This window comes from Ruditapes philippinarum, unplaced genomic scaffold, assembly GCF_026571515.1.
Source record: "Ruditapes philippinarum isolate M1 unplaced genomic scaffold, ASM2657151v2 ctg1420_1_1_1_1, whole genome shotgun sequence".
Classification (NCBI taxonomy): domain Eukaryota; kingdom Metazoa; phylum Mollusca; class Bivalvia; order Venerida; family Veneridae; genus Ruditapes; species Ruditapes philippinarum.
Genome location: NW_026857457.1, coordinates 119,103 through 125,570, shown reverse-complemented (window position 1 = coordinate 125,570; position 6,468 = coordinate 119,103). Strand labels below are relative to the sequence as shown.

The 6,468-nt window shown below is 33.6% G+C and overlaps 1 long non-coding RNA gene across 1 annotated transcript; it reads left to right on the top strand.

Moving 5' to 3' along the window:
• The first annotated feature begins 736 nt into the window (after nt 1-736).
• LOC132749800 (uncharacterized) lies at nt 737-1,667 on the top strand. Its single transcript, XR_009628468.1, has 2 exons — nt 737-950; nt 1,498-1,667. It is a non-coding gene; the product is annotated as an uncharacterized LOC132749800 (long non-coding RNA).
• The last annotated feature ends 4,801 nt before the right edge of the window (nt 1,668-6,468 follow it).

Below are 6,468 nucleotides of genomic sequence, written 5' to 3'. Positions count from 1 at the left end.
AAGTTAATAGAAAATAACACAGCGCTAATAATCTTTACAAGAAAAAAAGAAATTCTTAATCGATTGATAATTATACAAAACAATTTGGGACCGAACCTGGCTGTCTTGCATTGATATGTAACTAAAAATTTACCACACAACTTTACCTACTGTGTTACGCCGCCAGTTGGTAAATTTGTCGATATTTTAATTTATATGGCAAGCCTGCTTGACTTAAGATAATAAACACAACATGATAACTGTTTTACACCGTTAAAGTGGACTTGACCACCGTGCCACTAAATAATTATCCGAAACGCACAGTAGATTCAAATATATCAATACAGGCGATTAGCTACGGTATACGCACATTTATACAGATAAGTAATTTATTTCGACATGCATTTTCATCACGAACACTATTAAATAAACGATATAAAATCAAACATGTGTTATGCTTTCATCTAGAAGATGCGTATGATTTTTCGATTTTCCTCACATTCAAACAACAGTTCAACAGTACCGGTATTAGGTTTCATATGCTGTTACACTTACAGAGAGTGAAATCCGGGAGTTTTCAACAACCCCCACCCCTCATTGTATGGGAACATGATTTTGTTTTCAAAATAAGATCATAGGCATGATGCTATCGACTTTGTACTACGTACAGCGACAGATGCTTGTGTGTTTCCGAAGAAAACGTTGATGAGTGGTAACAACGTACAGACTGTGACGCAGGCATATTAATATGGAATACCGTTAGGGCCATCGTAGTTATACTTTATAATCCAGAGGGCAACAATAAGACAGTGCGATAGAACAACGACGACAATACAACAGTGCGATGACGACAATGCGATAGTGCGATGGCGACAATGCGATGGCGACAGTGCGACAATGCGATAGTGTGATGCCGATAATGCGATGCCGACAGTGCGATAATGCAATGGCGACAATACGATAGTGCGATGGTACTAGAAATTTACATCTATACATAATTTTATCTATATAATTATCTAAAATAAGAGGTCAGCAATTTTCAGTAGTTTAACTGGTCAGCAGTTTTTCGCATGACGAACATGAATCAATCTTGAAGAGCACATCTATCTTGCTACATATCCATTAAATCGAATATCCAACTACCAATACCTACCAATTTTACGCTCCTTGTACTATACACCGTTAATTTTCATCAATATATAAGATGGGGCATTTTTTGATACTTAGTAAACCGAGCGCCCGAACTATTTCTAAAAGACAGTAAATAAATATGATGAGATCAAACATTGCTATACTAGATTCTGTGTCCACATGTTTTATATATATATATATATATATATATGCAATGTAGTTCTCAAAACAGCTTAAAACTTGCGATGTAAAAGAAAGAAATATTTTGTTACAAGTATCAAACTAATTACAACGCATTCAAAGTTTAAAAGTAGCGTTGGCTTATAGAATTGTCAATACATGTACGCGGATGAAAATGATTTTAATCAATTAAAATGCTATTTTTAGCGATGTCAGGATATACAGGAAAATACATACAGATATACAGTACGATTGCGATAGCAACGATCAGAAAATACCACAGAGCTTGCAGCCCTTTGATTATTACTTGGGGACAATACTCCGCCTTTCATGGAATGGCACTTCTGTGTCACATTGAAGGTTCCATGATACCCGCGGTTTGAATACATCTGCGGATGTTTCTAAATTCAAATTTTCACCCTTTCATGTTAAAATGCTGAATTCTGCTTTAGACGGTGCCAGGGGGCGTAGACGGTAGTTTGCACTTGACATTACCGTCCATAAACAGGGTCAATCAAACCAAGTCTGCAACATTTTCAAGTTTGAAGTGTTTGGCCTTGAGGGATGACCATTTCCGTGCTTTCATAACGCGCCGATTAATACGTGCAAGTTCATTTTTCTTTTTACATTTGACGACAATTATTGATTGATCGAAAAAATATCTGGAAAAAAAGTGATACATCGGAATCATTAAAAACAGCAACATTACATGAAAATTGCAGACTCAGTTTGATTGAGTCCGTACATGAAGGATAATGAAGAAGTGTTACATCCCTCACGCCCCTAGATATTATAGCACAGAAAACAATAAAATAAGATAATTAAAATCGGAAAATTTTACATAATATACTTTTAACAAGTAAATTATTAACTGTGAAACGGGTGCCCTTTTGATTAACTATACTCACAACTTTTCACAGTAAATTGGCAATAGTCGATGTCACGCGTTATACAAACATATGAACACCGGGTCAAGTAAAGGTCAATGGTTTAATTTACGATCTTGATTGAAATTTGAAAGTACAAAAAATACAACATTTCTTCTGTTTTTCGAATGTTCGTATTCGTTTTTCGATGTTCGATTTCGAATATTCAAATATATTTCCCGGCCCTATATTAATTCTTGAATCAATCGTTGCTTACATTTTCAATATGTATAACGAATCAACGAAATTACATGACGAGGGAACCACCGCAAACATACTTTCTTTCCTTGTTGGTTTTGTTTATTATATTTTACAGAAAAAAAATATACAAATTATCGACGGGAAATATGGGGACAGGGAAGATATTCGAATGATGGACCCGATCAATTGTTTTAATAACTCAGACATGGTGTTTTGAAGGTACTGGAAACTTCTGATATTTCTCTGTCATTGTAATTCTTTCTCGTTTGTGTGTAGGAAACGAGCAGTATTTTTGTTGTTTTTTACCCGAAACTAAGCATTTTGGTAGCTTTGTATGTATTTGTGACTCTCCGAATGGAGGTGAAAAAGTTAAAAATCAAGCTTTGACAGTTGGCGCCAAACAAGATAAATTTTGTGAAAAATCTAAACGCATGACAGACACTTTATTGGTCATTTTTGAAAATGCCATAGCTTGCACTGCGTGTAAGTGATATTTTTTAAGGAATCGGGCGGATTCTAGAGTATGCTGCACCTTCATGAAGATTGCCCATATTGGTATATTTTAGGTGTGATTTTGGCTGGGTGGGGGTAAATATAAATTACTGTCAGTCATTTTTTAAGGAGCAATGCATTCAAACTATTATTTTCTTCAATGTATGTCATAAATCATTGAATAATGCTGTGCAACTGGTTATCTGCCTGTGAAACAGATTTTGAAATATTTGGAATTGTGTTTCTAGCCACACTGATTTACAAAATTGTTCATTTTTAGGTCCCCTGCCCCCTTCGTGTTTTGATTTAATGCAAATGATGAGTACTCTTTAAGGGGCGGTAACTTTTCCATTTTCGCTTCAACTAGAACATTTCCTTCTTAAATTGAGGTTAATATCCTAAACAAATGATAGTTTAGCGCAGGATTGATTCCGTATGATTTGATGATGGGCCACTTAATTCTTACACTCCTGCCAATCCTGGTAAATATAGTACCATCAGAATAAAATTGAAAATTAAAACATTCCACAGACCATTTTTTAATGACACTAAAACATTTTACAAAAATTGACTATATTTTCCTTTGGATAGCAATTTAATGATTAAAAAAAAAAATCAAAGAAAAAATGTTTTTTTTTTATTGATAATATTTTGCCATGGCAAACTTTTTTGTAATTGCCATGGACTTGCCATGGCAAATTTTTGCCATGGCCATGGCAAATTTTTGCCATGGAATTGCCATGGCAAATTTGCCATGGCAGAAATTTGCCATGGCATTTCTATGGCAAAAATTTGCCATGGCAAAATGAAAAAAATTAGAGATTGCAATAAAAACATAACAATAGCACCAATAACATGTCATAGGATAAGTTTTAGAATGTTTTGTGAGGTTTTTAAAAAATAATTGCCATGGCAAATTTGCCATGGCAAAAGTAGGAAAAATCTTGCCATGGCAATTCTAATTTGCCATGGCAAATTATTTGCCATGGCAAAATGCCGAAATGCCATGGCAAAACACACTTTGCCATGGCAAATGCAAACTTTCAATGCATTTTTACATAAAAGTATTAAAGATAGAAAAACAAAACATATTAACTTTTAAACCATTTAGTAAATATGACAATTTAAGATAGTTTTCATTTTTTTAAAGCGCGTAAAAATAGGGGTTGAATTTGCCAAAAACTGGCGCGGCAAAAAGAAACCGGCAGCTATTATTAACATTCTCACATGTATTATGTATTATGATTGAAGTTAATTTGCATGGTTTTATTTTAGAAATATTTCGTTGACAGTTTTTTTTTTCTGTTTACATATCATTTCTTGGAATAAATCGATAAGGACACTGATTTACAAGTTTGACCAAAGTTTTTAGGCATAAATTTCATTCTGTATTTAAAAATTTGGACTTGTTCTGCTTGAAAATAGAAAATATGAATTATATCAGATTGGGACACATATAAAATATATTGCTCTACAAATCTCGAACTTGTATGGAACAAATTTTCTCTGTTATATCTTTTGTGTTGTTTTTTTTTTCTAAAAAAAGGCCTTAATGTCTCTCCGGTTGCATGTCCGTCGCATTCAGTGCTGCAGCACTTTGATATCTATATGAGATAAAAACAAAAAATATGTACAATAATTGAGAAAAAGGTACATTTTTATGGTATTAATATGACACTATCAACTTTAAAACGTTTTATTAACACTATCAACTTTGAAACGTTTTATTTAATTTGTTATTCGTGTTTAGTAAAGATGCCGATGAATTATTCAAAGTTACAAATTAGATTTTATGAATTATTCAATTGATTGATAATTTAAACAAGAGCGATCAGTAATCACATGTGTCGCCTCATGATGGCCAATTTCATGTTGGGACAAATTTTGAGACAGACGGACAGACAGACAGACAGTGCACAACTAGACTTGGTACTGATCATTCCTGTAAAGTTTGGATAAAATTGCACCAGTAGTTTATGAGGAGTAGTCCGGACAAGCTTTTGCGTATCTGGCAACACACAGAAAAAACACCTTTTTATCAAAGGGCCATAACTCGGCCAAAAATCATTCAACCAGAAAATTCGTGCAATATGCGCAAGGACTTGAGCTACAGACCAATCCCGTAAAGTTTCATTGAAATTGCATTAGTGGTATAAGAGAAGTAGTCCGGACAAACTTTAAAAATAAAAATTATTAAAGGGCCACAACTCTGACAAAAATCATTGAACCGAAAAATGCTGACAATATGCACAACTAGACTTGGTACTGATCATTCCTGTAAAGTTTGGATGAAATTGTACCAGTAGTTTATGAGAAGTAGTCCGGACAAGCTTTTGTGTATCTGGCAACTCACAGAAAAAAACACCTTTTTATCAAAGGGCCATAACTCGGCCAAAAATCATTCAACCGGAAAACCGTGCAATATGCGCAAGGACTTGAGCTACAGATTAATTCTGTAAAGTTTCATTGAAATTGCATTAGTGGTATAAGAGAAGTAGTCCGGACAAACTTTAAAAATAAAAAAATATTAAAGGGCCATAACTCTGACAAAAATCATTGAACCGGAAAATGCGGACAATATGCACAACTAGGCTTGGTACTGATCATTCCTGTAAAGTTTGAATGAAATTGCACCAGTAGTTTATGAGAAGTAGTCCGGACAAGTTTTGTGACGGACAGACGGACAGACAGACAGACAGACAGACGGACAGACAGACGACGGAAGTGATCCCTATATGTCGCCACTACTCCGTAGAGGCGACACAAAAAATGATAAAGAAAAATACAAATGTACATGTACATGGTTTAAGAATAAACAATATTATATATTAAAAGATTAAGCATAATTTACTGACTTTTTCCAGTTAAGTTTTGACTTATAATCGTCGGTCAATATGACAATTGAATTGTTAAAATTTATTTTACAATTTTAAGAGTAGTAAACGTAAAAACTCAGTATTAAAATAGCATATAAAACACAAAAAAAGAGACTGAGGAAAACAATATTCATAAAATCTGTATTTTTTTTATATTAAAATAGATATTACAATTATTGTATAATAAACAATTATGCTCAACATGATCTACATGGTAATATAACCAGTGTCTTTTTTTTACTAAGTGTGAACAGATACCTTAAGAGTGGGTCTTCGCTAATAGCGATAACATATAATAAGAGAATTCCACAAGTGTGGTGTTGATCATGCGTTACACATTTGGATTATAAATGATTGTATAGATGTATATCCGTTGCTATTAATAATCACGATCATAAAGAAATAACAAGTAATATTTTAATCTCTAGCATGCCAATCAAAGTTCATTATGAACAATGTCTTTCGTCCGTTCATTCTGGTAAAAACCAATTAACCATTGAAAAGTTAGAATATCTTGTCATCATATGTCTACTAGTTCATCTTCACTTTCTGCATTTCTTGCTTGGACGCCCTTTGATGCTTTGCATCAATGCTTTTCTTGTTGTTGTATATACTACAATACATCTATGAAAATGAATGTCTATAGCAGTATGTAATATGTAATAGTTTTCTCTTTTAAGCAT